At 38.2% G+C, this 8,071-nt stretch overlaps 1 long non-coding RNA gene across 2 annotated transcripts; it reads right to left on the reverse strand.

Moving 5' to 3' along the window:
• Positions 1-5,164: 5,164 nt before the first annotated feature.
• LOC148389476 (uncharacterized) lies at positions 5,165-7,299 on the reverse strand. Of its 2 annotated transcripts, XR_015861795.1 has the most exons (5): positions 7,139-7,299; positions 6,760-6,818; positions 6,608-6,666; positions 5,709-5,747; positions 5,165-5,337 (listed from the first exon to the last, which is right to left on the reverse strand). It is a non-coding gene; the product is annotated as an uncharacterized LOC148389476 (long non-coding RNA). The 2 variants fall into 2 exon arrangements; XR_015861794.1 differs by having other exon boundaries at positions 5,165-5,747.
• Between the last annotated feature and the right edge of the window lie 772 nt (positions 7,300-8,071).

Here is an 8,071-nt window from a genome sequence, read left to right on the forward strand (position 1 = left end):
TAACCCTAACCCTAAGCACAGCAAGAGCAAGCCTAACCCTAAGCCTAAGCACAGCAAAAGCGAGAGCAAGCCTGACACAAACCCTAACCCTAACCCTAGGCACAGCAAGAGCAAGCCTAACCCCAAGCCTAAGCACAGCAAAAGCGAGAGCAAGCCTGACACAAACCCTAACCCTAACCCTAAGCACAGCAAGAGCAAGCCTAACCCCAAGCCTAAGCACAGCAAAAGCGAGAGCAAGCCTAACACAAACCCTAACCCTAACCCTAGGCACAGCAAGAGCAAGCCTAACCCTAAGCCTAAGCACAGCAAAAGCGAGAGCAAGCCTGACACAAACCCTAACCCTAACCCTAAGCACAGCAAGAGGAAGCCTAACCCTAAGCCTAAGCACAGCAAAAGCGAGAGCAAGCCTGACACAAACCCTAACCCTAACCCTAATCACAGCAAGAGCAAGCCTAACCCTAAGCACAGCAAAAGCTAGTGCAAGCCTAACACAAACCCTAACCCTAACCCTAAGCACAGCAAGAGCAAGCCTAACCCTAAGCCTAAGCACAGCAAAAGCGAGAGCAAGCCTGACACAAACCCTAACCCTAACCCTAAGCACAGCAAGGGCAAGCCTAACCCTAAGCCTAAGCACAGCAAAAGCGAGAGCAAGCCTGACACAAACCCTAACCCTAACCCTAAGCACAGCAAGAGCAAGCCAAACCCTAAGCCTAAGCACAGTAAAAGTGAGAGCAAGCCTGACACAAACCCTAACCCTAACCCTAATCACAGCAAGAGCAAGCCTAACCCTAAGCACAGCAAAAGCTAGTGCAAGCCTATTACAAACCCTAACCCTAACCCTAAGCACAGCAAGAGCAAGCCTAACCCTAAGCCTAAGCACAGCAAAAGCGAGAGCAAGCCTGACACAAACCCTAACCCTAAGCACAGCAAGGGCAAGCCTAACCCTAAGCCTCAGCACAGCAAAAGCGAGAGCAAGCCTGACACAAACCCTAACCCTAACCCTAAGCACAGCAAGAGCAAGCCTAACCCCAAGCCTAAGCACAGCAAAAGCGAGAGCAAGCCTAACACAAACCCTAACCCTAACCCTAGGCACAGCAAGAGCAAGCCTAACCCTAAGCCTAAGCACAGCAAAAGCGAGAGCAAGCCTGACACAAACCCTAACCCTAACCCTAAGCACAGCAAGAGCAAGCCTAACCCTAAGCCTAAGCACAGCAAAAGTGAGAGCAAGCCTGACACAAACCCTAACCCTCAGCACAGCAAAAGCGAGAGCAAGCCTAACACAAACCCTAACCCTAACCCTAAGTACAGCAAGAGCAAGCCTAACCCCAAGCCTAAACACAGCAAAAGCGAGAGCAAGCCTGACACAAACCCTAACCCTAACCCTAAGCACAGAAAGAGCAAGCCTAACCCTAAGCCTAAGCACAGCAAAAGCGAGAGCAAGCCTGACTTAAACCCTAACCCTAACCCTAAGCACAGCAAGAGCAAGCCTAACCCTAAGCCTAAGCACAGCAAAAGCGAGAGCAAGCCTGACACAAACCCTAACCCTAACCCTAAACACAGCAAGAGCAAGCCTAACCCTAAGTCTCAGCACAGCAAAAGCGAGAGCAAGCCTGACACAAACCCTAACCCTAACCCTAAGCACAGCAAGAGCAAGCCTAACCCTAAGCCTCAGCACAGCAAAAGCGAGAGCAAGCCTAACACAAACCCTAACCCTAACCCTAAGCACAGCAAGAGCAAGCCTAACCCTAAGCAGAGCAAAAGTGAGAGCAAGCCTAACACAAACCCTAACCCTAACCCTATGTATTAATGAATGCATGTATGTATGTATGTATGTATGTATTAATGAATGCATGTAATTATTAATGAATGCATGTATGTATTAATGAATGCATGTATGTATTAATGAATGTATGTGTGTTACGTATGTATGCATGTATGTATGTATGTATGTATGTATGTATGTATGTGTGTTATGTATGTATGTATGTATGTATGTATGTATGAATGCACATTCATTCATTAATACATACATGCATTCATTAATACATACATAAATGCATGCATGCATGCATACACACATACATACATACATAAAACACATACATTCATTTATACATACATACATTCATTAATATATACATAACACAGATACATTTACATACATACATACATACATACATACAAACATTTTCAAAAGTCAAAGTCAAATTCAAAGTCAGCTTTATTATCAATTTCTCCACATGCCAAGACACACAAAGAAACCGAAATTTCGTTCCCCGCTATCCCACGGTGACAAGACATGGCCCACAATAGACAATCAAGTAAACAAGTAAACAACAGCGTGCTGAATAAATAATGAATATATAACACAACAATAAATAAGAGGAGCAAAAAGGAGCAAGTGAGCGTACAGCAGACATTCCAGAAAATAGCGCAACAGTGCCGCACTCTACGCAGAAGGTGGTAGCGAGTTCAGGGTCCTAACAGCCTGGAGAATGAAGCTGTTGGCGAGTCTGGTGGTGCGTACAAACATACGTACATACAAACATACATAAAAACATACATACAAACATACGTACAAACATACGTACAAACATACATACAAACATACATTCATACATACATTCATTCATTCATTCATTCATACATGCATTCATTCATTCATACATAACACACATACATTGAATACATACTTACATTCATTAATGCATACATGCATTCATTCATTCATACACAACACACATACATTCATTCATACATAACACACATACATTCATTAATACATACATGCATTCATTCATACATTCATACATAACACATGCATTCATTAAAACATAAATACATTCATTCATTCATTCATTCATTCATTCATACATGCATTCATTCATTCATACATACCACACATACATTCATTACATACTTACATTCATTAATACATACATTCATTAATTCATTCATTCATACATAACACACATACATTCATTAATACATAACACATACATTCATTATTACATACATGCATTCATTCATACATTCATACATAACACATGCATTCATTAAAACATAAATGCATTCATTCATTCATTCATTCCTACATGCATTCATTAATTCATACATGCATTCATTCATTCATTCATACATACCACACATACATTCAACACATACTTACATTCATAAATACATACATGCATTCATTCATTCATACATAACACACACTTCATTCATACATAACGCATACATTCATTAATACATACATGCATTCATTCATACATAACACATGCATTCATTAAAACATAAATGCATTCATTCATTCATTTGTTCATTCATTCATTCATTCGTTCATTCATTCATTCATTCATTCATTCATTCATTCATTCATTCATTCATTCATTCATTCATACATGCATTCATTCATACATGCATTCATTCATTCATTCATTCATTCATTCATTCAGTCATACATAACACACATACATTCATTCATACATAACACATACATTCATTAATACATACATGCATTCATTCATACATTCATATATAACACATGCATTCATTAAAACATAAATGCATTCATGCATTCATTCATTCATTCATACATAACACACATACATTCATTCATACATAACACATACATTCATTAATACATACATGCATTCATTCATACATTCATACATAACACATGCATTCATTAAAACATAAATGCATTCATGCATTCATTCATTCATTCATACATAACACACATACATTCATTCATACATAACACATACATTCATTAATACATACATGCATTCATTCATACATTCATACATAACACATGCATTCATTAAAACATAAATGCATTCATGCATTCATTCATTCATTCATACATAACACACATACATTCATTCATACATAACACATACATTCATTAATACATGCATGCATTCATTCATACATTCATACATAACACATGCATTCATTAAAACATAAATGCATTCATTCATTCATTCATTCATACACACATACATTCAATACATACATACATTCATTAATACATACATACATTCATTAATACATACATGCATTTATTAAAACATACATGTATTCATTCATTCATTCATACATGCATTCATTCATTCATACATGCATTCATTTATTCATACATGCATTCATTAATACATACATTCAGTCATGCATGCATGCATACATACATACATACATACATACATACTTTAATACATACATGCATTCATTAATACATTCATTCATTCATACATACGTACAAACATACGTACAAACATACGTATAAATATACATACATACATACATACATACATACATACATACATACATACATACATACATACATACATACATACATACATACATACATACATACATACATACATACATACATACATACATACATACATACATACATACATACATACATACATACATACGTACATACGTACATACATACGTACATACATACGTACAAACATACGTACAAACATACGTACAAACATACATACAAACATACATACATACATACATACATACATACATACATACATACATACATACATACATACATACATACATACATACATACATACATACATACATACATACATACATACATACATACATACATACATACATACATACATACATACATGCATGCATACATACATTCATAGATTTTGACATTCATTAATACATACATACATACATACATACATACACACATTCATAGATACTGACATTCATTAATACATTCATTCATACATCATACATACATACATACATGCATGCATGCATACATACATACGTACATACATACGTACATACGTACATACATACATACATACATACATACATACATACATACATACATACATACATACATACATACATACATACATACATACATACATACATACATACATACATACATACATACATACATACATACATACATACATACATACATACATACATACATACGTACATACATACGTACATACATACGTACATACAAACATACATACATACATACATTACATACATCGATACATTATCAATACATATATACATTCATTAATACATACATACATTCTTTAATACATACATGCATGTGAATGAATGCATGAATGAGTGTGTGTGTAAGTGAATTACCTACCCTACCTCTCCCTACCCCTAAGCCCTGTCCATCGCGGATTTTCTTTGCTTGAGAAGCACAGCAGTCAGCACAGCATCACAACGGGTGGTCGATCCACATCCTCCCCTCAGCTAGTAAAACAAATAGCTTTTCATCCAAGAATGTCTCCCTGTTTTGGTGCAGACTGTGTGTGCCTGTAAGAACAGACATACATTTCTTGACCTCTTCTCACATAATCAGGTGTGTACATTTACAAGTAATACACAAATGTGATGTGCACGTCATCATATTGCCGAAGTCAGCACAAGAGAGGGAGAGAGGACACCATCATCTTCTTCTGAAAGTAGTTCCTAGTTGCTGCGGTTGGAAGGACAAAACCAAATGTGTGTGAATGTTCAAGATAATACATTTTTTGCAGAGTTCTTTCACTTCCACTTTAACACCTCTTTCGAGAAACAAGCCTTCATCCGACCAATGTGTGAAGTTCGAAGTCAGTGAGTTGTTGATTAACACACATATTACATAGGGAAGTCAAGGCATGCACTTCAGAGACGTAAGTACTTACTATATTTGATCGACACTTGAGTAAACTGAATGGATTTGTCTGCTGGGAAAAAAGTGGAGAGGAAGACAGATCACTACAAGTATTTTTCATGAACACCAAGTACTCCATTTCTCTAACAAAGAATCTGCCGAGCAGACAAGAATGTGCTGAATGTCTCCCCGGTGACAGGTCAAGGTGTAATTTTTCACTCACAGTACAACATTATCTCTGTGGGTTTTTTTACATTATGCACAGTAAGCTTGAAGACGAGGTAAAGGGAGTTGTGGGAACCCGGCAAAAGCTGGGTCGGAGGGAACAAAAAATGGGGAGTGGAAAAAGACTTGAAAGCCGGTGCAGAAAGATCAGTGGAAGGGCGGGAGGTATGGAGTGAAGAGGAATGAGTCAACAGGTTTTTTAAAAAAAGTAAGGTACGTTTGGCAGGAAAGGGTGGGGTGAGAAAAGAGCGAGGGGATATAGAGACAGGAAGGAAAAGGAGGGTTGGATAAAGAGTGGTGGTGCCTGCGTGATGCACGGGAAAGGGAGAAAAATGGAGGAATAAAAAGTGGTATAGAGGATAGCGCTACTGGCCCAGGAGAGAGAAGACGAGATGTGAGGAAGAGGGGGGGGGGGGGGGGGGGGAGACGAGCACTTGGAAGTAATTGGTTCCTCATGTCAACCTGAGCTTAGATGTGGAAAGAAAAGGCACCTCTGTAACATGTTAATGTTTTTTCCACGATGATCTACTAGACGCTACATTAGCATTTTAGCTTAGAGTACAGTAAAAGACTACAGCAGATGTTAGTATCGTGACTAGGATAGAAATGATGCAAAAAAAAATGACCATCCATGTTTGTAGTTTTTCTAACATGTACATGGTACAGGCAAAAGTATTTTAAAAAAGGAATCAAAAATATACGCACATTTGGTCCAGTTCCCTTTGGCATTCCCTCTGGCATATTAGTCATTGTACCAAAGGTTGCTTGGTTAAAAACAAAACAAAAAAAAAACGCCTGTCACAAGGTTGTGGTGTCCTGGATTAAGGGAAATGAGGCCCTTTGATACACCAAAATACCTTCGAGAAATGCCAAGGCTTCTTTATCTACTGAGCCAAATGTCAGATGGCGGAGTAGCCTGCAAATTTGAAAGGATAAAAAAGAAACATGTTCTCATAAGCAACACTTGGAGTTTGCACCATGACTTACATAATCACGACTAGTTTTTAGATGCCAATAAAACTGAAAGTGAAGACAAATAATTAGTGTTGGCTCGTGAGTGAACAATGCGTTCAAAAGAACGAATCTTATCAGTGAACGAGAATGACCGAATCACTTCCTGAAGTGATTCGTTCTTTTTCAGTTCATATGACTTCAACCAGTAGGTGTCGGTAATGCCCATTGAAGCTGGTGCCACCTCACCGTCAAACTAAACGAAGAAGAAAATGACGTACTTACAGTTCACGAACGCATTTCCAGTTCATCGCGAGAACGGATCAGTGAGGGAACGAATCAATGGGTCAACTGCCTTCCTCCCCGTGCATCAACGGATAGTGAACTATGTAAGCCAGAATGTCGATTTACGATTTGCAAGGAAAGAACCACTTCTTTTATGCGCGTTTTCTCCAAGCTAACAGCTAACTTTATTGCATGAAAGGATGCGTCGTTATGCAACAAGGGGGAGATTATGCTTCTCTTTGGGTAATCTTGATTTTATAACACTTATAGTCGTTTTTAAATAACGTGTATGCATATACACGCCGAAATATTGTTATCCAATATATCTACTGCAATTTCACATTGGATTGCTGGTTTGAAATGTACTTTTATTATTATTATTATTGTTATTATTTTAATAAACATTAAAACCTGTTAAAGCTTGTCTGGTGTTTTATTCCTTGTTTTTATTTTTTGGGGCATGAAAATAAAAAAAAGTGTTTTACTTCGTGTAATATGTGTTGGTGTCCCATACAATAAAAAGCAAGTAGTCAAATACACATTCTTGACACGTACAAAAAATGCATAAAGTTATTAGGTACACCTGAAAATGGTGGTGTACCTAATGGAGTGTCCAAGTGACGTCACAGATCAAACAGCCAATCAGAAAGTGGGGGTGAGGGCGGGTGTGGCACTTTTCACTTTCAGTTAAGCTTTGACCATGATATTTCCCTAATAAAGTGGCCTGTTATTAGGTACACTTGAAAATGGCGGTGTACCTAATTGAGTGTCCGTGTGACATCACAGATCAGACAGCCAATCAGAAAGTGGGGGTGAGGGCGGGTGGGGCACGTTTCACTTAAACCAGGGGTGTCCACCTCCAGTCCTCGAGGGGCCGCGTTCCAATATGTTTTCCAAGTGACCCTCGTTAAGCGCACCTGCGTGAAAAGTTTT

Source organism: Syngnathus floridae, chromosome 12 (genome assembly GCF_059516105.1).
Source record: "Syngnathus floridae isolate MCC-2025c chromosome 12, RoL_Sflo_1.0, whole genome shotgun sequence".
Taxonomy (NCBI): domain Eukaryota; kingdom Metazoa; phylum Chordata; class Actinopteri; order Syngnathiformes; family Syngnathidae; genus Syngnathus; species Syngnathus floridae.